This window comes from Pinus tabuliformis, chromosome 2_2, assembly GCF_031772625.1.
Source record: "Pinus tabuliformis cultivar Carrire ecotype Pingquan chromosome 2_2, CPIR1, whole genome shotgun sequence".
Lineage (NCBI taxonomy): Eukaryota > Viridiplantae > Streptophyta > Pinopsida > Pinales > Pinaceae > Pinus > Pinus tabuliformis.
Genome location: NC_142300.1, coordinates 803,595,445 through 803,622,946, shown reverse-complemented (window position 1 = coordinate 803,622,946; position 27,502 = coordinate 803,595,445). Strand labels below are relative to the sequence as shown.

General features: G+C 48.6%; 1 non-coding gene across 1 annotated transcript; it reads left to right on the top strand.

Annotated features, from left to right (window-relative positions):
• Window positions 1-162: 162 nt before the first annotated feature.
• LOC149195359 (25S ribosomal RNA) lies at window positions 163-3,557 on the top strand. Its single transcript, XR_016255210.1, has one exon. It is a non-coding gene; the product is annotated as a 25S ribosomal RNA (ribosomal RNA).
• Window positions 3,558-27,502: the final 23,945 nt, after the last annotated feature.

The window sequence follows — 27,502 nt, the reverse complement described above, 5'->3', positions numbered from 1 at the left end:
TACCTCAAGCGATGTTTCGTGGCATGCGTCGGCGAGCGATGATCTTGTCCCCTTGGATGGGCAGTCGGCGTTAGCCGATGCGGGATTTGTGTGGCATCGGTCGAACTTGCTTTGCTCTCTCTTGTCCTCCCATGGGGTAGGGTGGATTTAGCTCCAACTTTGCGACCTCAGCTCAGGCGAGAACACCCACTGAGTTTAAGCATATAATTAAGCGAAGGAAAGAAACTTACAAGGATTTCCCTAGTAGCGGCGAGCGAACCAGGAAGAGCCCAGCACGAAAATCGGGCGGTGGCGCCGCTTGAATTGTAGCTTGTTGAAGCGGCCTTAGCGGAAGAACTGGGCCAAGTCCCTTGGAAGGGGGCACCTGAGAGGGTGACAGCCCCGTCGGCCCGGGACCCAGCCACATCACAAGGCGTTGTTGGTGAGTCGGGTTGTTTGGGAATGCAGCCCTAATTGGGTGGTAAATTCCGTCCAAGGCTAAATACGGGCGAGAGACCGATAGGGAACGAGTACCACGAGGGAAATATGAAAAGGAATTTGAAAAGAGAGTTAAAGAGTGCTTGAAATTGTCAGGAGGGAAGTGGATGGAGACTGTCGGATGTGGAACGGCTCAGGATGGTCCGCCGCTCGACTTGAGGTGCAAACCAACACGGGCTGTTGCATTGTCACAAGCACGGGTGGATTACTGCCTGTCAGTTTGCTGCTGCGGTGGTCAAGGAATGAAGTGTGCGCCCTTGTGGCAGGCCGTGTGCACCTGTGCACTCGTGGTGTTGGTTGGCGGGCTTTCCATTCGACCCATCTTGAAACATGGACCAAGGAGTCTAACATGTGTGCGAGTTGGCGGGTTTGAAAATCTGCGAGGCGCAAGGAAGCTGACGGGCGAGATCCCCTCTCTGGGGTTGTGCATCATCGACTGACCTTGAGCTTATACGAAGGGTTTGAGTGCGAGCACACCTGTTGGGACCTAAAATATGGTGAACTATGCCTGAGCAGGGCGAAGCTAGAGGAAACTTTGGTGGAGGCTCGTAGCGATATTGACGTGAAAATCATTCGTCTGACTTGGCTATAGGGGAGAAAGACTAATTGAACCATCTAGTAGCTGGTTTCCTCTGATTTTTCCCACAGGATAGTTGGAGCTCACACGTGAGTTTTATCGAATAAAGCAAATGATTATAGGCATCGGGGGCGTAACGCCCTGGACCTATTCTCAAACTTTATATAGGTAAGAGGGTGTGACTACTCCATTGAGCCATGCCGTGGAATAGAGAGCTCCAAGTGGGCCATTTTTGGTAAGCAGAACTGGCGATGTGGGATGAACCGAAAGTCGAGTTACAGTGCTGAATTGCACACTAACCTAGATCCCACAAAGGGTGTTGGGTTATTAAGACAGCAGGACGGTGGTCATGGAAGTCGAAATCCACTAAGGAGTGTGTAACAACTCACTTGTCGAATCAACTAGCCCCGAAAATGGATGGCGCTGAAGCGCGCAACCTATACTTGACCGTCAGAGCAATTGCCTGGCTCCGATGAGTAGGAGGACATGGGGGTCATTGAGAAACCTCAGGCGTGAGCTTCGGTGGATCAGCCCCTGGTGCAGATCTTGGTGGTAGTAGAAAATATTCAAATGAGAACTTTGAAGACTGAAGTGGGGAAAGGTTCCATGTGAATAGCACTTGGACATGGGTTAGTCGATCCTAAGAGATGGGGAAGCCTTGTATCAAGAGTGCACTTTGCACGAGCATCAAAATGGAATCAGGTTAATATTCCCGAATCGGGACATGGCGGTGGGAGGCAAAATTAGGAAATCCGGAGACATCGTCAGGGGCGCCGGGAAGAGTTATCTTTTCTTTTTAAAAGCTTGCCCACCCTGGAATCAGTTCACCTAGAGATAGGGTCCAGTAGCTAGAAGAGCACCGCATGTCTTTCGGTGTCCGATGTGCCCTCGGTAGCCCTTGAAAATCTGGAGGACTGAGTAGCGTTCATGCTCGGTCGTACTCATAACCACATTAGGTCTCCAAGCTGAACAACCTCTGGTCAATAGAACAATGTAGGTAAGGGAAGTCGGCAAAATGGATCCATAACTTCAGAAAAGGATTGGCTCTGAGGGCTGGGCCTAGGGGTTTGCGCCCTTAACTCGTGGGTTGTCGGCAGTCTGCCTGAACTGCTCCCACGGTGAGGGTGGGCAGTCGCGTGCCGATTGGGCTATGGGCGTAGAATTCCCCCTGCCGGAGGCTTTTCCCTAGGCATCGAACAGTCGAATCAGAACTGGTACAGACAAGGGGAATCCGACTGTTTAATTAAAACAAAGCATTACGATGGTCCCTGCGGATGCTAACGTAATGTGATTTCTGCCTAGTGCTCTGAATTTCAAAGTTAAGAAATTCAACCAAGCGCGGGTAAATGGCGGGAGTAACTATGACTCTCTTAAGGTAGCCAAATGCCTCTTCATCTAATTAGTGATGCGCATGAATGGATTAACAAGATTCCCACTGTCCCTATCTACTATCTAGCGAAACCACAGCTAAGGGAACGGGCTTGGTAGAATCAGCGGGGAAAGAAGACCTTGTTGAGCTTGACTCTAGTCTGACTTTGTGAAATGACTTGAGAGGTGTAGAATAAGTGGGAGTTGTTTTCGGCACAAGTGAAATACCACTACTTTTAATGTTATTTTACTTATTTTGTGGGGCGGAGATGGGGCACTGCCCCTGTTTTTGGCCTTAAGGCACGTTTCGGCGGTTCGATCCGGGTGGAAGACATTGTTAGGTGGGGAGTTTGGCTGGGGCGACACATCTGTTAAAATATAATGCAAGTGTCCTAAGATGAGCTTAATGAGAACAGAAATCTTGTGTGGAACAAAAGGGTAAAATCTCATTTGACTTTGATTTTCAGTACGAATACAAACCCTGAAAGCGTGGCCTATCGATCCTTTAGATTTTTGGAATTTGAAGCTAGAGGCATCATAAAAGTTACCACAGGGATAACTGGCTTGTGGCAGCCAAGCATTCATAGCGATGTTGCTTTTTTATCCTTCGATGTCGGCTCTTCCTATCACTGTGAAGCAGAATTCACCAAGTGTTGGATTGTTCACCCACCAATAGGGAACGTGAGCTAGGTTTAGACCATCATGAGACATGTTAGTTTCACCCTACTGATGAACTGCACCACAATAGTAATTCAACTTAGTACGAGAGGAACCATTGGTTCACACAATTGGTCATTGCGCTTGGTTGAAAAGCTAGTGGTGCGAAGCTACCATGTGTCAGATTATGATTGAACGCCTCTAAGTCAGAATCCACGCTAGAAGCGGTGCATGTCACTCTTCGACTGTATCTCGACCCGCAGTAGGGGCATCGCTTTGTCGCCCCCAGGGGCCCGTGTCATTTGCAAACCGCGACCGTGAAGCATCTCGATCAGGGCAGCTTTGAAGTTAAATTCCAAATGGCAGTTGAGAAGAATCCTTTGCATATGACTTAAATATGTGACAGGGTATTGTAAGTGGCAGAGTGACCTTGCTGCCACGATCCACCGGGATTCAGCCCTTGGTTGCCTTGATTCAAAGCTTCGCTCTTGTCACAAAAAAAATCCGGGCAACCCTCTCACGTCTCTGCCTCTTCTCCAGACGATAATTTTTCATTGCTTGGGGGCAGGAAATTTTGGGTTTCCACGCCGCGACAGAAAAGGCGTCGAAGCCCGGGAACACTGGGGTTTCCATGTCGCGCCCCGGTGCCCAAAATTTGGGGTTTCCACCCGGCACCCAAAATTTGGGGCTTCCATGTCTCGCCAAAAATTTGGGGTTTCCACTTGGCGCCTAAAATTTTGGGTTTCCACCGGGCGCCCAAAATTTGGGGCTTCCATGTCGCGCCAAAAATTTGGGGTTTCCATGCCGCGCCCCGGCACCCAAAATTTGGGGCTTCCATGTCTCGCCAAAAATTTGGGGTTTCCCCCCGGCGCCTAAAATTTGGGGTTTCCACTGGGTGCCTAGAATTCGGGGCTTTCATGTCAATCCAAAAATTTGGGGTTTCCACCCGGCGCCTAAAATTTGGGGGTTTCGCCCAGCGTAGAAAAAAAATTGGGGTTTCCATGTCGCGCCTAAAATTTGGGGTTTCCGCCAAGCGCAAAAATTTTTGGGGTTTATAAGTTGCGCCCAAGCCTGGGGAAACTTAGGGTTTCCATGTCGCACCCTGACTGAAACCAGTGGCACCCAAGCCTGGGGAAACTTGGGGTTTCCATGTCGGGCCCCAACCGAAATCGGCGGCGCCCAAGCCTAGGGAAACTTGGGGTTTTCGAGTCGCGCCCTGTCGCCCAATCCTGGGGAAACTTGGGGTTTCTGAGTCGCGCCACCACCGAAACCGGTGGCGCCCAAGCCTGTGAAAACTGGGGGTTTCCATGTCACACCAAACTTGGGGTTTCCATGTCGCGCCATGACCGAAGCCGGCGGCGCCCAAGCCTACGGAGACTCGGGGTTTTCCATGTCGCACCCTGGCGCCCAAGCCTGGGAAGCTTGGGGTTTCCATGTCCCGCCCTTGATGGAACCACGGGTTTCTGCATTTTACGGCACAAGGGAAATGTGGGGAACTTGGGGTTTCCATGACGATAAAAACCAACTCGCAAGTCTTGGGAACTTGGGGTGTTTCGAAACTGCTACCCAAGTTTGGGGAACTCGCTGTTTCCATGTTGCGGCACACCCTGAATCGCCCGAGAGTTTGTGGAACTTCAGATTTCCATGTCGTGGGGCCATGAAGAGCCGTCAAAGTCTGATGAAATCGGGGTGTCTATTTCACAGTGCGATGAAAACTGCTACCCAAGTCAGCGGACACACACAGGGTTTCCATTTCGCATCACAACAAAAATTGCTACCCAAGTCTGGGAAACGCGGTGTAAGGACCTGCGGTTCGGTTTCTCCACGTCGGTGTGAAGTGTGAGCTCTATGACTGAAATGTGTGAAGGAACATAAGTATAATATGTGCATTAGAGGTGGAGCGATGGTTGGTTTATAGCGTGGGAGCGTTTGGCATAACCCACAAGCCGACTTACATGTTGGGGCGACTTGAACAAAGGATTGTTTGCCGACCAACAATTGGATGGAAATTTTACGACGTGTAAAGGGTGTTTTGGCACGTGGTGGTCAAGTCGGCCTGGGCAGCGACTCGCCCAACCACTCGTATAAATATGGCAAGGCGTTGGAGCATTTGGCATTCATTCGAATATGGACATTCGAACATGAGCATTCGGTGATCAAGAAAAAAGTGCAAAGTAGTGGAGCGGGTTGCAAAAGAGGCGCGGGCATATATGCGCCCGCTCTCGGGAAAGCACACACAATATGCATAGGTTTCGGTTATTGGGTGAGGGAGCGGGTAAGGAAGGCACCCACCGTTCGATGAGACATGGGGTGTGTTGTGGGGAAAAATGATTATTTAGGACGATCCTATCCACCTAAGGTGTGACAGTACCTTAGAAACAAACGAATACAGCTATTACGATTCTTTCCTTTATGAAATGTGAAAGAGGGGAGATTGGCATACTTACCGTTGTCTTCCGGTTGTCCCTCGATCTAGATCCTCTTCTCTTTTTGTGTCCACAGCTACTTGCCTCCTCGCCTGATCAAGAGAACAGCTACTTGAATCTCACGAGATCACAAGAGAACAGCTACTTGCAACAAGAGCGGAACACAATACAAAGTCAAATATACATATTCATAAATGATTCAGGATTAGAAGTAAATCAAATACACTAATGCAATCATACAAAATACACCAACATATAGGGAAGAATCAAGATAGCTTTATTGAAAGTAACAGGATTCAGGAAGAGATACAACCCATAGGGCTCCAACCCAGCATCTCCTTCCCAGCAGAATGGAATTCCTTCTTCAGCTCCTTTCAAAGCATAACACACCCAATGTTTCTAGCCACAAACCAACAACAATTCTTTGCAAATACCAAATTCCAGCCTCCCTAGACCTCATGAGAGAGATCTATATATAGGAGTTTTGGAGAAAGGATGAGTCAGCTTGATGCTGGTATGAAGCTGACTAGTGTCCTCTCCCACTTCAGTTCTTGAGTCCACTTGGAGGTTATTGCTTCCACTTGGAGATTTGGAACCTCTTACTCATCACCAGTCGAATTCCCTGATCCAAGTGTCATTTTGGAAGCTTCCTGGGCATTGACACCTTGAGGAATGACTGTGCCACTTGTCTAAACTCGCTCAGCGCAGGTAGCCTTCTTTGCAGTTGACATTCAACGTAGGTAGACAGTGGAGCAGTTGACATTCAGTGCAGATGCTCAGTGGAGCAGTTGACATGATCCAAAATTGCCTTGTTTTGAGTGTTTTCAGGTGGAGAACTTTTGTTCAGTGCTGTGGCTTGCTGGCCTTGTTCCTCTAGGGGTAGGAACAACATGTTTAGGGACTTTGGATCCCTTGATTATTGACATTTCATGCTCAGTTATGCAAGGCACAAAAATGTCTATAACAGTTGCCCCCTAAAGTATGAGGCCGTTTATCGGGTGAAATGCTTTATCCAGGAGGGTCTGAAGTTCATCCATCTGCTGGGAGGAGACCTGTAATAAAATACAATACAATACATTATGATTCATACTTGCTTTCATGATCTAGCTGAGGCAGGCATTCCCATGCTCAGCTTTATAAATTCATTTTTTTACATAGAACAGACGATCGTCTGATGGTAGACTGATAATTTTGGTGAAAATTATCATCCTTTGAATAGGATGATCATCTGTTGCAATGATGTACATGTCAAATGTCTTTATTTTTCCTGAATATATATCGCAGCCTGGATGGATGAAAATAGATCCGGGGTCTTCAAACTCGTTCAATCTTCACTCTAAGTACAAGTCGATCCATGTGAGAATTGCGCTGAAGTCGAACATGGAAAGACATCGCTTGATTACCGGCCAATGATGTAAACCGTTAACAAGCGCGAGAGGAATCACCGATAATGATAATGACCCTCAAGGTACTGTAGTACAATTCACGTGGTGTGAATAAAGGACTTGGCGTCGAACACCACGCAAAATCTTCTGGTTGAAGGTCACTGATGTATACCTGTCGCCAGAAGTGAGAAACTTGCCATTGAGGCATGCAAGCTTCAAAGTACTGAAGGGGTTGTTCCTAGATCAACTCCTTGGATAATGAGCTGATGTCAACAAGGAGCGATCCATCAAAGGAGGGCCTTGATGAATCCCACATCAGTGACACGGAACGGAGCTAATGATTTTAATGGAGGTGAAAACAATCTGTGACATATGATTCAGGGTGGCGGTCATGAACGGATGAAGGATAATGTATGGCAGTGGATGGGATCCGGTTGACTCTTTCTGAATGACTTCTCTTGAACATATGGCGACACTGATGCGATGGATTGGTACAATTACCCCAAATATGGATGGTATGGCAAGACCATGGTGATGTGACCGGTGAATGACACAACCCAACCCGAATGTGATACGGAGGAAAAGTGTCATGTTCAAGAGCGACCTGCTACCATCAAAGTTTTCTTGATCTTTCCCAATTTTTCCCCAGTCATTGCTGACCAGTACCTCTTTAATTTTGTCAAGCTTGAGGAGGATAACATATGCTTGTTCTATAACCTGCCCTTCGGGCAAGCCCATCGCTATGTTTTAACGAGCCTAGCGATAGGGAAACTCGTTCTCGTCTAAAGACAAGTTTGTCGCTATTTAATCATTTTAACGAGTCTAACGACAATGATAACTCGGTCCTTTTCATTTTTAGAGAGTCTGAAAAGGTACATAAAGTCAACTCCAAAATTCCTTTTTCGTCACCTAATCCCTTAAGTCCGAAAAAGTATAAAACAATACAGAAGGGATGAGTTTTCGATAACTTTAACGAGCCGAATAAAACAAGCGCTTGACCTTTTTGTGCAATAATCCCTCAGGTCCAAAAAGATTAAAATCTAGAGGAGGGATAGCTCTTCCTGTCCTTTAGCGAGCTGGAAGGCCAAAACTCAGCAATCTTTTCATTTTTTACAAGTCAGTTGAAAAGAGCTTAGAGAAGACTCGTCTTTTGAGGAACGAGTGATAAACAGGGATAGCAACTGATTCCAGGTACAGGTTGGAATTTTCCAATCACGGCAGTTTCACAAGGATGGCTAGGTGAAATCACTCTTCGCAGCTGTTCCTCAAAATGGGTAAACAATCATATGGAGGTGAACGATCGGCCAAATGAAAAGTGGAGGTGGCAGGTGCAAACACGACCAAGGCTCTTATGGCTGATAAATTTACGATCACAGTGGTTATTTACCGGGATAGGTTCATTTTTTAGTTAAAAATGAGCTTAAACTCTGGAGGAAACATTGCTCACTGCTTATATTTATTTTTTAACGAGCATGAAGACCGCGTTAAAACTTCTCGGATCTTGCGTTTATTTTTTAATGAGCATGAACTTTATGCTAAAACTGCTCGATTTACCCAGTCTTTTGATAAGAGTGTCTCATAAAGATTCTATTTTTTATGGAGCTTCATCTCACTAAGCTTTGCTCCCCATCCTTTCTTTATGCAAGTTCGGAAACGGTTAACCTAAAAAACAGATAAATAACCGCTCTTTCCTTGCACTCCAAAAGGTTTGCATGCCCTCAGGTATAAAATACAATTTCAAGGTTGCCCCTCCTCCTTCCCACCTCTGCTTTTCTTTGGGTGTTCACAGCTACTTGTCGTCTTGCTAGTCCAATTTTAATGATACTTGTCTTCTCGTTAATTTTAACGGGTCTATACGATACTTGTCTTCTCGTCAGCCCAACTTTTAACAGATTTTTCACAAGATCGCAAGAGAACAGCTACTTGCAACAAGAGGGCAGCTACTTGCGACAAGAGAAGAACACTACTCAAAGACAAAACATTTGTGTTATTGAGGGAGGCTTACATCTTTATAGTTACCCAAAGATTGTCTCGTTAGATAAAACACTTCCTTGGCCTACCTTTTTCAGGTTACCTAAAGATTGTTTCGTTAAACAAAACACTTCCTCGGCGATGCCTACCGAAGTAGACAGAGGTGAGTGACTATTGTCAAACACGTAACTTTGACAAAATAATCTTATTCCAGAATAACCCCTCTTCCAACCACGGACGGGGTACGGACCGGTCATATTCTCTCGCGGAAATTCTACCTTATACCCAAAGTTCCCCTGCCGAAGCAGGCTAGGATGCATGCCCCCTGGGTTCCAGTCATATCCTCCCGGATTACTCGTGCTCATCAGGAGGACGGACCGTGGGTTGAGACACTTCTTGCATGAATAGACCATTTAGGGATGGCACATGACTATTTGCGATGTGTGATCCGGGAAACGAAAGTTGGTCTACGAGCTTGACCATTCTTCCTTCATGCGGAAAACACATTACTCTAAAGAGTGAGGAGACTACAGCTCCCATGCAATATATATAGTCTCGTCCAAGGAGTAGGTTATAATCCAAGGGTCCTTGAACGACCATCACGTTCATTTGAACGGTCTTCCCTTTCAATGTTATAGGCACATTGGGGAGGATCCCTAAAGGTCGACTGGTTCCTTTATCAAAACCTGATAGATATCTCATCTCAGGTAAGAGTGCTGGCGAACCAAGCGCTCTCCAAGCAATAGAGGAAAGGATACTCACAGATGCCCCCTCATCAATGATAGTGCCAGCCATTACCATTCTGTATATTTGACAAATAATTCTGAATGGCACACTGGCTGGCAACCGGGGTCTGCCTAGTTGATTCCAATCAAAGGATACAACCAGGTTGCTTGGTGGTGGGACCGAGTATACGGCCGGATAGCGCTCTAATGAACTTCCTTCCTGCGACAAAGGAATGGTGGAATTGCCCCCTTGATCATCAGAGTCAGTGCTGATGAAGAGAATCTGGACGGTGTCGTCTTGATTCTCCTCTGTGATAGTGTCATTCGAAGATGGAGCCTCGGAAGGAAAAACCGGGTCAACTGCCGTATCAACCTTTTGAATTTCGTCAGGCATGGATCCAGACGGTTCTTCTTCAATGACAGGTGCTTCGGCTGACCATCTAAGTGGCTCAGCCAGATTCTCAACTAGTGAGGGACTTGGCTGGAGTCTTTGATATCCAGGAGGAAGATTCGCTCGTAAAATCGAGTGATCTTCCAGAACTCTTTTTGCCTCGTCTAAGAAGGGACAACGGCGGATGGCGTGATCGCCTTCACACAGTCTGCAGGGAAATTTAACTTTCCCATTCTATCCTGGAGCTTCACTCCCACTAGTTGACGGTGAGCAGTCGACATGGCTATCAGAGGTCGATGCTCCCGAATTGTGCAAACGGGGGGACCAGTCTCTTAGTATCCATGGGATACAAGGACAATCTCTATGGAAGTGGTCTCCCCTACATATGACGCATGGCGATTTAGGCCTTACGAGTGCGGTGTGTGGATTTTTGTTAGATGACACTTGTTTGCCCCCAGTCGCCTTAGGCTCCTTCTTTTTCTTTTCTTTCTTCTTCTTCTCCTTCTTCTCCTTAGGAACCCGATTTTTTGATCGACCAGTTCCGTCAAGCGAAGAGGAAGGAGGGGAGGAAGATGAAGTGGAAGGCTAGGAGGCAACTCTTATCTAATCTAACTATTGACTCGACTGTTCAGGAGTGGTGGTATTATGAACGACATTGGTTGAAAAGAGCCAGACTGGTAGGCCAATTGTCAGTCCTGGAAGTGACAATGTGGCCATGTGGGGCGCACCAACATCTCCCCAAGAGGAGAAGGGACTAGGATTTCTACCCAAGGGAACTCCTTGGTTGGTGTGCTCCATCTTTTCAACCTAAAGATCAACGCAGGATTAAAGGGTGATTGTTCCGTTTAAAATAAATTGTTAACGACGCTTTTAGACACAACTTGCTTTTTCAGTTTTAAAGAGTCGAGAAAAAGCTAAAGATGACTCTAGTCTCCTTCGATGTTTTAACGAGCCTGAAGTGACAAATGCTCGGATGGACTTTTTCTGTTATAGAGTCTGAAAAAGGCCAAAAGGAACTGCTCTGGAGATCTAGGCAGAGGGTGTGCCAAACTTTTCGCAAAACTACAGAATACGTTTTACGGTATGGGTGGTCGATCTTCGTGAATTCTGTGTTCACTGCATTGCGATCAGTAGGGCGACCGACATGGCTTCCTAAGGATAAAAGATATATGCCTATAGGGGTTTCCCAATATATACGTGACGGTACGTGGGAGCACAATCCGTATTAGTGCCACCGACTCTCAGGAGGAATCACCCACCTTCTTCTAGATTGACAGTCACTATGTTTAACGACGTCGGAACACGTCTCTAGCCTAGACCTCTATGTTGTGCATTATGTTACAAAGCGTTGTTAGGTTCATTCAGTTTATTTTAGGTTGATATTTTTAAAGTTTGCCTTTCAAGGTTCACCACGAGATGTATGATACAAATTCCTAAATGCAGTCTAAGATGATAAGCAAGCTTTTCAATCTTTCAACTTTGAAAATCCTAGCTACTAAGGGAAAAGAGAGCGACTATCTTTTCTCAAAGAGCATTCAACACACTCTAATGCACTTTCCCTAAATCCAACATGCAAACTTATCAAATGAAAAATGCACAATGCAGGTGTTTGTTTTCACTTTCTTAGTATAAATGCCTACAAAGAAAGCTTTTTGCACAACTTTGAATTTGCTTTTACAATGACCAAAATAAACAAGTTCACTTTCTTCGAAATCAACAAGGGTAGAAGAGATTACAATCACTTTGCGATTTTCGAAATAAAGACTCGTTTTTGATACTTTGAAAAGAACAAACTCAAACCAATAAGCAAAAGTAAAACTATGATCAATCTGAACAAACAGCCAATGAACTCTCTTCTAAGATCAATCTCAATCAGATCTGAATCAAAAGCTACAGAAAGACCACTTTACTTATGCAAAGGAAGACTGTAAATGATGCCACAAACACATAAAAACATTTACAATCTTTTTGTACAAAAATGGGGCGGAATTCAGGCAAAGAAAAGGGTTATCAGACCAGCACCTACACTTGGTTAAAGGCTGCAAAAACAGAGATCAAAACAGGGCAAAAAGGACAAAGAACCCCAGCTGCACAAGGCCACACTGGTTCAGCGCAGGTACAACACTGTCAGTTTGACATTCAGCACAGGTACCCCCTTCGGGACCTGCGTTGAAATGCAGACTGCCTTCACAGTGCCTGCAATGAAGAGAGAAACTCTCGTTTCTCTTGGTTTCCGGGTCACAAAATGCTCAAAAATACATTGTTTCAGGCCAAATCAGAAACACAAGCAAGGTATAAACAGAGGGATTCTTTGATAGGGTACTAAAGACTATCACAAGGATCAATCAAATCGTTTGTGGATCTAGTTTAAATCATAGACAAGTCCAACATACTGGATCAAAGCAGCAACTTTTACTTTGCATCCGGGAAAGATGCAGTTCAAGGATTGCTGTCAAGTCTATGAAGTAAACAAATGATGGAAACACAAATGAAATGAATAAACAAGTTCTTCCCCAGTGGAGTCGCCAATTTGTTGTGGGGAAAAATGCCTATTTAGGACGATCCTATCCACCTAAGGTGTGATAGTACCTTAGCAACAAACGAATACAGCTATTATGATTCTTTCCTTTATGAAATGTGAAAGATGGGAGATTGGCAGACTTACCGTTGTCTTCTGGTTGTCCCTCGATCTAGATCCTCTTCTCTTTGTGTGTCCACAGCTACTTGCCTCCTCGCCTGATCAAGAGAACAGCTACTTGAATCTCACGAGATCACAAGAGAACAGCTACTTGTGACAAGAGAACAGCTACTTGCAACAAGAGCGGAACATAATACAAAGGCAAATATACATATTCATAAATGATTCAGGATTAGAAGTAAATCAAATACACTAATGCAGTCATACAAAACACACCAGCATATAGGGAAGAATTAAGATAGCTTTATTGAAAGTAACAGGATTCAGGAAGAGATACAACCCATAGGGCTCCAACCCAGCATCTCCTTCCCAGCAGAATGGAATTCCTTCTTCAGCTCCTTTCAAAGCATAACACACCCAATGTTTCTAGCCACAAACCAACAGCAATTCTTTGCAAATACCGAATTCCAGCCTCCCTAGACCTCATGAGAGAGATCTATATATAGGAGTTTTGGAGAAAGGATGAGTCAGCTTGATGCTGGTATGAAGCTGACTAGTGTCCTCTCCCACTTCAGTTCTTGAGTCCACTTGGAGGTTCTTGCTTCCACTTGCAGATTTGGAACCTCTTACTCATCACCAGTCAAATTCCCTGATCCAAGTGTCATTTTGGAAGCTTCCTGGGCATTGACACCTTGAGGAATGACTGTGCCACTTATCTAAACTCGCTCAGCGCAGGTAGCCTTCTTTGCAGTTGACATTCATTGCAGGTAGACAATGGAGCAGTTGAAATTCAGCCCAGATGCTTAGTGGAGCAGTTGACATGATCCAAAATTGCCTTGTTTTGAGTGTTTTCAGGTGGATAAATTTTGTTTAGTGCTGTGGTTTGCTGGCCTTGTTCCTCTAGGGGTAGGAACAACATGTTTAGGGACTTTGGATCCCTTGATTATTGACATTTCATGCTCAGTGATGCAAGGCACAAAAATGTCTATAACAGGGTGTCTCGGGTAGGTCGCCCGCCCGTCGTGGAAGAAGAAATGTGGAGGTGTTTCGGGTGACTCGAGTAAGTCGCCCATCCGTCATGCAAAAGGAAACGTGGGGTGACTCGAGTGAGGTTGCCTGCCCGTCGTGCAGCGGTAAACGAGGTTCGATCGAGGAGTACGGTTGGCAACTCGTGTGAGGGCGCGCCTGCCCAGCTCGGGCAAGGAACTCGGTTGGCACACGGAGGTGTTGCCTATTTGTAAAATTGGCTGAGTATGAAAATTGGTGTTTCCCAAGTATACTTGTAAAGCCTCGTAAACATTGTAGAGTTGAATAATATATTGTATTCGGGCAGACTCATTGTTCAGGGATTTGCCCCTCCCTTTATACTGTGCAATTGTGTTCTTCATGTATAATTTTTTATGATAATGAATGTGTATGGGTGTTCATTGGTATAAAGGAAACATAATAATACTTGGTTGCGAAAAAAAAGCTAAGTAGACTAATGGTTAGGCGTAGTCCATGACCATAAGTATTGGTGAAAAGAAAGTGTTCGGTGGTGCTGCACCTCGCCAAGTACGGCGAAAGACTACTGTAGGCCTGGGGGCATGACACGCGGGGTTCCCATGTTGCTCATGCCGTTTTGGGCATGGTGCATGCCCCTTGATACCTACACGATGGGCGAGCCACCGACGGAAGGCACACGAGTGACCCTTGTTGCATGCCTAGATGAAAGAGGTGACCATGTGCGGACGAGTTAGGATGCGGGCAGGTGTGCGATGTGCGGTGACGGGTGTAATCGGCGAGGTGTTGGAGCCAACCCATGGGTGCGATGGTGCACACGAAGGGACGCGGCAGTTCGTTGGAATGGGGCGTGTCAAGGTTATGTGGCAGGTCAGTCGGGCATGCATGTTGATGGAGCTGACCCTTTTTATCCTCGAGATACATAACCCTTGGGTGAAAGGATGCGTATAAGTAAGGAGGATGGTGTTCGATGAAGGGACATTGAACTCAGACTTCGACATCGTAGAACAAGTGTGAAGGAAGGAGTTGGGCGAAAATGGAAGGAAGAGAAGGATGTGGGGAAGAGGGCCGCACTGGCGGGTGGATTACAGAGGGCAGGTCGGGCTTGATAGCGCGGACAGGCAGAGCGGGGTGGGTTACCGTTTGGGCAGGCAGGCCGCACTGCATGCGGGCCATGGGCCCTCACTATGGACCACACCATCGGGCAGATTTTGGGCTCCGCAGAAGGGAAAGTCGGGCGGACAGGTTCGCATTTCAGGTGTGGATTTGTGTTGTGCAGGCTGCATTGTTGAGAACACTTTTTGGAAAATTGACTGAGTGTTGAAGTAGGCGCAGACCGTGTACTCAAGTATTGGTAAAAGGAAAAAGTATGGCAGTGCCCCACCTGCTTATGCTTGGTTGAAATACTACCAGTAGTATAGGAGCGTGACATGGGGTCTCCCAGTCCCTCCTCGACAAAGGTTGCCAAATTGCGGGGAACCTGGGGATTCCATGTCCCGCCTTGTCGAAAGCATCCCAAGTGCGAGAAATTTGGGGTTTCCATGTCTCGTCGCGATGGAAATCCCCCCAAGTGCAGTAAACTTGGTGTACATCGAGCCTGCAACCTAAAATCTCGAAAAAGGCTTGGTTGGTAAAGAGAAAGAAGGTTTCTTCATTGGTAAAGGATCTCGCTAAGGATCAAAGGTTGGAGTCTCTTCTAGAGCTATTCCACCATGGACTATCAAAAGTTGAAAGAAGGACAGAGTGCTAGGGAACGAAGCGCTGAAGAAACAAAGTGCAGAGAGGAGGAATGACTCGACTTGTGCTTGGGGGATATTATTGTCAAGGGTCTAGGGCTTCACAATGACCAATAAGAAGCTTATGAAAGGGTTTTCCTCTCTAAGAGAGAGAGAGTTTTTTCCTGGCAGATAGCCAACATCTTGTGTTCTTGTTCTTATGTTTTTGGCACCATTTTGATGAAATTAAACACACATGCATTAATAAGAAGAGAAGAAGATTAAGATAACACGATAAATTGCAAAAGAGCTTCACAAAGTTATCAAGTCTAGAAGAATCTCGCTATACCCCATTGCCCCAGATTCTTCAATGCAGTATCGGAGCTAAGGTGACACATCAAGGAAAGGGAATCTCAAGAACATCCGTAAGGTTGAAGCATCAAGCCAAGAAGTCTCAATCACATCAAGGAAAAGAAGGTCTACCATCTATCATTCATCATGGAAGACTACAAAGCAAGAAGAAACACCTTGTATAAAGGCACCTACAAGAAGAACAAATCAAAGAGGGACCTACATCAAGCTACACCATCTTGAAGAATGAAAGGCACTACGAGTCAAGTCATCAAGCAAGTCCATTTGAAGAAAGAAACTTGAACAAAATCAAGATCTAAGGAAGGCAAACCATCAAGTCTTCAAGAAGAAAGAAAGTTCACTACATCTCAAACTATATCAAGTAAGTATATGTCCCCTTCTGAGTATACCTCAGTGCCTTTTTGCAAGGAAAGTAACAAATTGGTTGGGACCACTACATGCACAAAGTCCAACGGTTTGAATGCCAAGAGTATGGATGCTACAAAAGGGATTGTCCTAAACTTAAGAAGGACAACAACAACAAGAGAAAAAGGGAATAATCTCATGTAACTCAAGAAGTGAAAGAAGATGACAAGAAGCAAAAGAAGGAAGATCCTCCTATGACTAAGTCAACCTCTTTGCTTAAAGTCTTCTTTCAAAGGGGGTAGAGGTCTTGTTGGGGGTCCCATTTATGGGATTCAAGAGAGGATGATATACAGGTGAGAGCAGATGAAGCAAGAAAGGCTACACCAATCGAGGAGAACTATCAAATAAAGCCGCAACGATAAAAGAATAATCAAGATGAGATATGTATGCATCAAATTTTAAGTCATGTCATCATATATATTGATTGGGTCATGGGAAAAGTTCTAGAATAAAAGGATCTCTTTCGCCAACGACATGCTCGGAGGCATGTGCTACAGTGGAGTAAAGGTCAATCAATCCAATAAGAAGCAAATGAAGAACATCGCGGTCACAAAGAATAACTATTTGACAAGATTCTTCAACATCTCTCGAAAGAAGGCACGAAAACTCTGACAAAGGAAGAAAAAGATAAAGGACCCTTGACACCCACGAAGGCCTTGGAGATAGTAAGGTACAGATGACCGATTCAACTCTACAAATATGTCACGATGAAGAGCAATACTACGATGAAGTCATGAAGGGCCACTAAATCAAAGTACAGGAACAAGCGAGTACAACTAAGCATCCATGTGATAAGCGTTATGAAGGATAGACAAGGAGACAAAGGAGTAGCTAGATGACAAAAAGGACCTGATATATATCAAGAAGGCCAATTTCCACGAAGGGAGCAATGACATTACAAACCAGGGGGGAAAGTGATCGATGGCCGGTACCCTGCCAAGAAGAAGTTCAAACAAAGACTTCATGACATCGAAGGAAAGAAGGAGATCAAGCGGCTGAAGGACCCACAAAGAAGACGTTGTTTATGAATGGACAAGTCCCTAGCTAAGAGGGACTTCTAACAAGTTCCCAACTACAAAGGAGCTTGGGCAAGTTCCTTGTCAGAGGAAACTTGGGCATGTATTCCCCAATCAAGGGGAAGAGATAGACACAACATTCTTGTCTTCACTTGGCAAGAAATAATGGGAGGATTGGGCAATCATTTGGCATCTGATGCTCTTTGAGGATGTGTAGGGCACCCACGATAAGAGTAGGCAAGAGGAGCGATATTCTTTGAGGGTTGGGAACCCAAGACAAGAATTGTCCTGGAAGGTCATACTCAGGGAACACCTGGGTGGGTATGTACCTTTAGAGACAATCACCAAGGTGTTTATAAGCCATTGGCCTCGCCAACATTGTGCTATAATCTTATGAGAGATAAAGCTGTTAGTCGAGGCCTTGCTATGAACAATGTTGGCTAATATGATGCTATAACAGATGGGTTGCCAATCCGGTTTCTCTTATGTGAATTATTCAAGATTGAAAAATAGCCAAACACCTTGTAATGATTTATGAATACCTCCCTAGTTAAGAGGGGGTGTTGAAGAAAGTGTAACTAGGTTTGGTATTCATAAATGTACTTTTGATATTTGTATTTATTCAAGAAAATAAATAAATAAATATATATATATATATATATTATATTTGTCATTGAGTTTCTTTCTCATTGAAATACGCCTAGCACATGTTAAATTTTTATAAAGAGTCAAAAGAAAATGTTGAAGACGTTAAGGGCATGTTACCCCAGGTATATTTATGTATTAGAGTCAAAGATATTCCTACCCTCGTGCCTTCGTTTGGGTCGTACGCCCATTCAAACCCCAAATTTCCTTCTGGTGGGCTGGGTCATCCCATGCTGTGCCATGTGTGGGGGTGCGCGGGCACACGTGGGCGTGCCAAAAATGCTAAGTCATGACCACCCGTGTGCCTTCTTTGTTCAGGTTGTGCGCCCATGGAAATCCCAAATTTCGTTTGGGTGATTCGGGTCGGCTCGCCCAGGGCGGGTCGGGTTGTGTCGTGCCGTGTGTGGGTGCCCTAGCACACGTGGCCATGCCAAAAATTCTAAGTCGTCACCGCCCGTGTGCCTTATGCACATTCGTGTGGCCCGTTTGCCCGACACTCCCTCGGCCCTTCGTTCGGGTCATGCACCCATGGAAACCCCAAATTTCGTTTGGGCCGTGCACACATGGAATCCCCAAATTTCGTTCGGGTGGGTCGGGTCATGTCGTGTGTGGGTGCCGTGCAAACGCGTTCGGGTCAGTCGAGTTGGGTCGGGTCATGCCGTGCCATGCATGGGTGCTTGGGAACATGTGGCCATGCAAAAGATGTTACGGCGTGACCACCCGTGTGCCTCCTGCACGTTCGCGCGACCCGTTTGCCCGACGCTCCATTGTGCCTTCGTTCGGGCGGGTCGGGTCGTGTCGTGCGTGGGTTCTCGGGCACATGTGGCAGTGCCAAAAATGCTAAGTCATGACTCCTCGTGTGCCTTCTACACGTTCGTGCGACACATTTTCTCGACGCTGCCTTGTGCCTTCGCTCGGGTCGCGCACCCATGGAAACCCCAAATTTTGTTCGGGTTGTTCATACAAGGAAACCCCAAATTTTGTTCGGGTCGGGTCGTGTCGTGTCGTGTGTGGGTGCCCATGAAAACGTGTTCGGGCAGGTCGGGTCGGCTCACACAAGGTCGGTCAGGCAGTGTCATGCCGTGTGTGGGTGCCTAGGCACATGTGGCCATGCCAAAAATGCTAAGTCGTGACCGCCCGTGTGTCTTCTGCACGTTCGTGTGGCTCGTTTGCTTGATGCTCCCCCGTGCCTTCGTTCGGGTCGTGCACCCACGAAAACCCCAAAATTTCATTTATGTCGTGCGGCCATGGAAACCACAAATTTCGTTTGGGCGGGTCGTGACGTGTCGTGTGTGGGTTCCCGTGCAAACGGGTCAGGTCAGGTCGGGTCGTGTCGTGTAGTGTGACGGCACCCAGAGCACACGTGGCCATATAAAAAATGCTAAGATGTTACCGGGGGTGGGCTTTGTGCACAATCGTGCTGCCCGTTTTCCCGAATCTCCCTTGTGACTTCATTTTGGTCGTGTGTCGGAGCCCATGTAAACTCATTCGAGCGGGTCATTTGCTGTGTAAACACTCGTTCGGGAGGGTCATTTGGCATGTAAACCCGTTCGGGTGGGTCCTTTGAGGGCGCCCATGTGAACTCGTTCGGGCAGGTCGGGTGAGGTCGTCCATGCAAAAATGTTCGGGCGGGTCGGGCGAGGGCATCCGTGCAAACCCGTTCGAGCGGGTCGTGCGGGGGCGCTCGTGCAAAATCGTTCAGGCAGGTCAGGCTAGGGCATCCGTGCAAACCCGTTCGGGCGGGTCATTCGGGCGAGGGTGTCCGTGCAAACTCGTTCAGGTGGGTCGGGCGAGGGCGTGCGTGTCAACTCGTTCGGGCAGGTTGTTTGAGGGCGTCCGTGTGAACTCATTCGGGCAGGTCATTTGAGGGCGTCCGTGTGAACTCGTTCGGGCGGGTCGTTTGAGGGCGTCCGTGTGAACTCGTTCGGGCGGGTCGTTTGAGGGCGTCCGTGTGAACTCGTTCGGGCGGGTCGTTCAGGCGAGGGCACGCCCGGGCGAATGAGCCCATATCAAAAATGCTAAGTTGTGACCCGAGGTTGGCTTTGTGCATGTTTGTGTAGCTTGTTTGCCCGGCTCTCCCTTGTCACTTCGTTTTGGTCGTGCGCGTGGCCATGCAAATTCGTTCGGGCAGGTCGTTTGAGGGCGTTTGTGTGAACTCGTTCGGGCAGGTCGTTCAGGCGAGGGTGTGCCTAGGTGAATGAGCCTGTATAAAAAATGGTAAGTTGTGACCCGAGGTTGGCTTTGTGCACGTTCGTGCAGGTCACTTGCCTGACTCTCCCTTGTCGCTTCATTTCGGTCGAGCAGGCGAACATGAAAATTTGTTCGGGAGAGTCATTTCAGGGCGTCCGTGTGAACTCGTTCGGGCAAGGGCACACCCGGGCGAACGAGCCCGTATCAAAAATGCTAAGTTGTGACTCGAGGTTCTCTTTGTGCACGTTCGTGCAACTCGTTTTCCTGGCTCTCCCTTGTCGCTTCATTTCGGTCATTCGGGCAGGTCGTTTGAGGGTGTCCGTGTGAACTCCTTCAGGCGAGTCGTTCGAGTGAGAGCACGCCTGGGTGAATGAGCCCGTATCAAAAAATGCTAAGTTGTGACCCAAGGTTGGCTTTGTGCACGTTCGTGCAGATCGTTTGCCCGTTTCTCCCTTGTCGCTTCGTTTCGGTCGTGCGGGCGGCCACGAAAATTCGTTCGGGCGGGTCGTTTGAGGGCGTCCATGTGAACTCGTTTGGGTGGGTCGTTCGGGTGAGGGCGCGCCTGGGCGAATGAGCCCGTATCAAAAATTATAAGTTGTGACCCGAGGTTCGCTTTGTGCACGTTCGTCCAGCTCGTTTGCCAGGCTCTCCCTTGTCGCTTCGTTTCGGTCGTTCGGGTGGGTCATTTGAGGGCGTCCGTGTGAACTTGTTCGGGCAGGTCGTTCGGGAAAGGGCGCACCCGGGCGAACGAGCCCGTATCAAAAAATGTAAGTTGTGACCCGAGGTTGGCTTTGTGCACGTTCATGCAGCTCATTTTCCCATCTCTCCCTTGTCGCTTCATTTTGGTCGTTCGAGCGCCCATGCAAAATCGTTCGGGCGGGTCGTTTGAGGGCGTTCGTGTGAACTCGTTCGGGCAGGTCGTTCGAGCGAGGGTGCGCCCGGGCGAATGAACCCGTATAAAAAAATGCTAAGTTGTGACCCGAGGGTGGCTTTCTGCATAGTCGTGCAGCTTATTTTCCCAGCTCTCCCTTGTCGCTTTGTTTTGGTTGTTCGGGCGCCCATGCAAAATCATTCAGGCGGGTTGTTTTGAGGGCGTCCATGTGAACTAGTTCGGGCGGGTCGTTCGGGCGAGGGTGCGCCCGATCGAACGAGCCCGTATCAAAAAATGCTAATTTGTGACCTGAGGTTGGCTTTGTGCACGTCTGTGCAGCTTGTTTGCCCGGCTCTCCATTGTCTCTTCGTTTCGGTTGTTCGGGTGGGTCGTTTGAGGGCGTCCATGTGAACTCATTCGGGCAGGTCGTTCGGGCGAGGGCACGCTTGGGCGAACGAGCCTGTATCAAAAAATGCTAAGTTGTGACTCGAGGTTGGCTTTGTGGATGTTCGTGCAGCTCGTTTGCCTAGCTCTCCCTTGTCGCTTCATTTCGGTCGTTCGGGCGGGTCGTTTGAGGGTGTTTGTGTGAACTCGTTCGGGTGAGGGCATGCCCAGGCGAACGAGCCCGTATCAAAAAATGCTAAGTTGTGATCCGAGGTTGGCTTTGTGCATGTTCGTGCATCTTGTTTTCCCGGCTCTCCCTTGTCGCTTCGTTTTGGTCATTCGGGTGGGTTGTTTGAGGGCATCCGTGTGAACTCGTTCGAGCGGGTCGTTCGAGGGAGGGCATGCCCAGGCGAATGAGCCTGTATCAAAAAATGCTAAATTGTGACCCGAGGTTGGCTTTGTGCATGTCCGTGCAACTCATTTTCCCGGCTCTCCCTTGTCCCTTCATTTCGGTCGTTCGGGCGGGTTGTTTAAGGGCATCCGTGTGAACTCGTTCGGGCGGGTCATTCAGGCGAGGGCACACCCGGGCGAATGAGCCCGTATCAAAAAATGCTAAGTTGTGACCCAAGGTTGGCTTTGTGCACGTTCGTGCAGCTTGTTTGCCCGGCTCTCCCTTGTCGCTTTGTTTCGGTCGTTTGGGCGCCCATGCGAAATTGTTCGGGCGGGTTGTTTGAGGGCATGCGTGTGAACTCATTCGGGCGGGTCGTTTGGGCGAGGGCGCACCTGGGCGAACGAGCCCGTATCAAAAAATGCTAAGTTGTGACCATAGGTTGGCTTTGTGCACATTCGTGTAGCTCGTTTGCCCGACTCTCCCTTGTCGCTTCGTTTCAGTCATTCGCGCACCCATGCAAAATCGTTCAGGCGGGTTATTTGAGGGCGTTCGTGTGAACTCGTTCGGGTGGGTCATTCGGGCGAGGGCGCGCCTGTGCGAACGAGCCCGTATCAAAAAATTCTAAGTTGTGACACGAGGTTGGCTTTGTGGACGTTCGTGTAGCTCGTTTGCCCGACTCTCCCTTGTCTCTTCGTTTCGGTCGTTCGGGCGGGTCGTTTGAGGGTGTCCGTGTGAACGCGTTTGGGTGGGTCGTTCAGGCGAGGGCACGCCCAGGCGAACAAGCCCGTATCAAAAAATGCTATGTTGTTTCCCGAGGTTGGCTTTGTGCACGTTCGTGCAACTCATTTGCCCGGCTCTCCCTTGTCGATTCGTTTCGGTCGTTCGGGCGGGTCGTTTGAGGGCGTCCGTGTGAACTCGTTCGGGCGAAGGCGCACCTAGGCGAATGAGCCCGTATCAAAAAATTCTAAGTTGTGACCCGAGGTTGGATTTGTGCATGTTCGTGTAGCTCATTTGACCAGCTCTCCCTTGTCGCTTCATTTCAGTCATTCGGGTGCCCATGCAAAATTGTTCGGGCGGGTCATTTGAGGACGTCCGTGTGAACTAGTTCGGGGGGTCACTCCGGCGAGGGCGCGCCGAGGCGAACGAGCCCGTGTCAAAAAATGCTAAGTTGTGACCTGAGGTTGGCTTTGTGCACATTCGTGCAACTCGTTTGCCCGGATCTCCCTTGTCACTTCGTTTCGGTCGTTCGGGCGCCCATGAAAAATTGTTCAGGCGGGTCATTTGAGGGCGTCCGTGTGAACTCGTTCGTGCGGGTCGTTTGAGTGAGGGCGCGCCCGGGTGAACGAGCCCGTATCAAAAAATGCTAAGTTGTGACCCGAGGTTGGCTTTGTGCACGTTTGTGCAGCTCATTTTCCCGGCTCTCCCTTGTCACTTCGTTTCGATCGTGCGGGCGCCCATCCAAATTCGTTCGGGCGGGTCGTTTGAGTGCGTCCGTGTGAACTCGTTCGGGTAGGGGCGCTCCTGGGCGAATGAGCCCGTATCAAAAAATGATAAGTTGTTACCCGAGGTTTGCTTTGTGCACATTTGTGCAGCTCGTTTACCCGGCTCTCCCTTGTCGCTTCGTTTCAGTCCTGTGGGCGCCCATGCAAATTCGTTCGGGTGGGTCGTTTGAGGGCGTCCGTGTGAACTCGTTCCGGCGAGGGCGCTCCCGGGCGAACGAGCCCGTATCACAAAATGTTATGTTGTGACTCGAGGTGGGCTTTGTGCATGTTCATTCAGCTCGTTTGCCTGGCTCTCCCTAGTTGCTTCGTTTCGGTCATTCGGGCGCCCATGCAAAATCGTTCGGGCTGGTCGTTTGAGGGCGTCCATGTGAACTCGTTCGATCGGGTCCTTCGGGCGAGGGCGTGCCCGGGCGAATGAGCCCGTATCAAAAAATGTTAAGTTGTGACCCGATGTTGGCTTTGTGCACATTCGTGCAGCTCGTTTACTGAATCTCCCTTGTCGCTTCGTTTCGATCGTTCGGGCGGGTCGTTTGAGGGCGTTCATATGAACTTTTTCGGGCGGATCGTTCGGGCGAGGGTGCTCCCAGGCGAACGAGCTTGTATCAAAAAATGCTAAGTTGTGACCTGAGGTTGGTTTTGTGCACATTCGTGTAGCTTGTTTTCCCGGCTCTCCCTTGTCGCATCGTTTCGTTCATTCGAGCGCCCATGCAAAATTGTTCGGGCGGGTCATTTGAGGGCATCCGTGTGAACTCGTTTGGGTGGTTCGTTTGGGCGAAGGAGCGCCTGGGTGAACGAGCCTGTATCAAAAAATCCTATGTTGTGACCCGAGGTTGGCTTTGTGCATGTTCGTGTAGGTCGTTTGCCTGGCTCTTCCTTGTCGCTTCGCTTCGGTCATTCGGGCGGGTCATTTGAGGGCATCTGTGTGAACTCATTCAGGCAGGTCATTCGTGCGAGGGCGCACCCGGGAAAACGAGCCCATATCAAAATTCCCAAGTTGTGATCCAAGGTTGTCTTTGTGCACATTCATGTAGCTCATTTTCCCGTCTCTCCCTTGTCGCTTCATTTCAGTCGTTCCCGCATGTCGTTTGAGGGCGTCCGTGTGAACTTGTACGGGCGAGGGCGACCCCAGGTGAACGAGCCCGTATCAAAAAATGCTAATTTGTGACCTGAGGTTGGCTTTGTGCATGCTCGTTCAGCTCACTTTCCTGGTTTTCCCTTGTCGCTTCGTTTCGTTCATTCGGGCGCCCATGCAAAATCGTTCGGGCGGGTCGTTTGAGGGCTTCCGTGTGAACTCGTTCGGGTGACAGCGCGCCTGGGTGAACAAGCCCGTATCAAAAATGCTAAGTTGTGACCCGAGGTTGCCTTTGTGCACGTTCGTGCAGCTCGTTTGCCCGTCTCTCCCTTGTCGCTTTGTTTCGGTCGTTTGGGCGGGTCGTTTGAGGGCGTCCGTGTGAACTCGTTCGAGCGAGGGTACGCCCGGACGAACGAGGCCATATCAAAAATGCTAAGTTGTGACCCGAGGTTGCCTTTGTGCACATTCGTGTAGCTCATTTGCTTGGCTCTCCCTTGTCACTTCATTTCAGTCATGCAGGCGCCGATGCAAATTCGTTTGTGTAGCTCGTTTGACCGGCTCTCCCTTGCCGCTTCATTTCGGTCGTTCGGGTGCCCTTGAAAAATCGTTCGGGTGGGTCATTTGAGGGCATCCGTGTGAACTCATTCGGGCGGGTCGTTCGGGCGAGGGCGCACCCGGGCGAATGAGCCCATGTCAAAAAATGCTAATTTGTGACCCGAGGTTGGCTTTGTGCACATTCGTGCAGCTCATTTGCTCAACTCTCCCTTGTCGCTTCGTTTTGGTCGTTCGGGCGCCCATGCAAAATCGTTCAAGCGGGTCATTTGAGGGAATCCGTGTGAATTCATTCATGTGGGTCGTTTGGGCGAGGGTGCACACGGGCCAACGAGCCCATATAAAAAATGCTAAGTTGTGAACCAAGGTTGGCTTTGTGCATGTTCATGCAGCTCGTTTTCCCGGCTCTCCCTTGTCGCTTCGTTTCAGTCCTGCGGGCGCCCATGCAAATTCCAGATGATCCGAGCGACAAGTTTTATTTCCGTGTGAAAGGTGGGTTGGTAATTGATTTGTGTTTTTGGGTTTGCCTGAACGATGGCCTTGGGTCATTTGTAGGGCAGTCGATTTTCATCTTCTCTCCATCCCCACTCGGTAGAGCATGAGCGGTAATGTTGGCCACACTCGTCTTGGGAGGCATATGTGAGCAATTCCCCTTCTGCTCTCCAAGCTCTTGGAGCTGTATGGGTTGTTGTGGTGTGGCTCCCTCGCTCATCCTGGTCCCCCTCATGCCCCTCTAGATGATACTAGTGACAGGTTTTCTTTCCGTGTGAAAGATGGGTTGGTAATTGAGTTGTGCTTTCGGGTTTGCTTGAACTGTGGCCATGGGTTGTTTGTAGGGTGGTTGATTTTCATCTTCTCTCCATCCCCACTCGGTAGCGCATGAGCGGTAATGTTGGCCATGCTTGTCCTGGGAGGCATATGTGAACAATTCCCCTTCCGCTCTCCAAGTTCTTGGAGTTGTATGGGCTGTTGTGGTGTGGCTCCCTGGCTCATCCTGGTCCTCGCGTGCCCCTCCAGATGATACTAGCGACGGGGTTTGTTTCCGTGTGAAAGGTGGGTTAGTAATTGAGTTGTGTTTTTCAGGTTTTCCTGAATGATGGCCTTGGTTCATTTGTAGGGCGGCCGAATTTCATCTTCTCTCCATCCCCACTCGGTAGCGCATGAGCGGTAATGTTGGCCATGCTTGTCCTGGGAGGCATATGTGAACAATTCCCCTTTCGCTCTCCAAGTTCTTGGAGCTGTATGGGCTGTTTTGGTGTGGCTCCCTGTCTCGTCCTCGCCTGCTCGTCCCCCTCTAGATGATACCAGCGACAGGATTTATTTCCGTGTGAAAGGTGGGTTGGTAATCGAGTTGTGTTTTCGGGTTTGCCTAAACGATGGCCTTGGGTCATCTGTAGGGCAACCGATTTTCATCTTCTCTCCATCCCCACTCGGTAGCACATGAGCGGTAATGTTGGCCATGCTCGTCCTGGGAGGCATATGTGAACAATTCCCCTTCTGCTCTCCAAGTTCTTGGAGCTGTATGGGCCGTTGTGGTGTGGCTCCTCAGCTCGTCTTGGTCCCCGCATGCCCCTCTAGATGATACCGACGACAGGTTTTCTTTCTGTGTGAAAGGTGTGTTGGTAATCAAGTTTTTTTTTCCGGTTTTCCTGAACGATGGCCTTGGGTCATTCGTAGGGCGGCCGATTTTCATTTTTTCTCCATCTCCACTGGGTAGCGCATGAGTGGCAATGTTGGCCAGGCTTGTCTTAGGAGGCATATGTGAACAATTCCCCTTCCGCTCTCCAAGTTCTTGGAGCTATATGGGCTATTGTGGTGTGGCTCCCTGGCTCGTCCTGGTCCCCTCGTGCCCCTCCAGATGATACCAGCGACAGGTTTTCTTTCCGTGTGAAAGGTGGGTTGGTAATTGAGTTGTGTTTTCACGTTTGCTTGAACAATGGCCTTGGGTCGTCTGTAGGGCGGCCGATTTTCATCTTCTCTCCATCCCCGCTCGGTAGCGCATGAGCGGTAATGTTGGCCATGCTCATCCTAGGAGGCATATGTGAACAATTCCCCTTCCACTCTCCAAGTTCTTGGAGCTGTATGGGCTGTTGTGGTGTGGCTCCCTAGCTCGTCCTAGTCCCCTCGTGCCCCTCCAGATGATACCAGCGACGGGTTTTCTTTTCGTGTGAAAGGTGGGTTGGTAATTGAGTTGCGTTTTTGCGTTTCCTTGAACGATGGCCTTGGGTCGTCTGTAGGGCGGCTGATTTTCATCTTCTCTCCATCCCCACTCGGTAGCGCATGAGCGGTAATGTTGGCCATCCTCGTCCTGGGAGGCATATGTGAACAATTCCCCTTCTGCTCTCCAAGTTCTTGGAGCTGTATGGGCTATTGTGGTGTGGCTCCCTAGCTCATCCTGGTCCCCTCGTGCCACTCCAAATGATACCAGCGACAGGTTTTCTTTCCGTGTGAAATGTGGGTTGCTAATCGAGTTGTGTTTTCACGTTTGCTTGAATGATGGCCTTGGGTCGTCTGTAGGGCATTCGATTTTCACCTTCTCTCCATCCCCACTTGGTAGAGAATGAGCGGTAATGTTGGCCAGGCTAGTCCTGGGAGGCATATGTGAACAATTCCCCTTCCGCTCTCCAAGTTCTTGGAGCTGTATGGGCTGTTGTGGTGTGGCTCCCTGGCTCGTCCTGGTCCCCCTCGTGCCCCTCCAGATGATACCAGTGACAGGTTTTCTTTCCATGTGAAAGGTGGGTTGGTAATCGAGTTGTGCTTACACATTTGC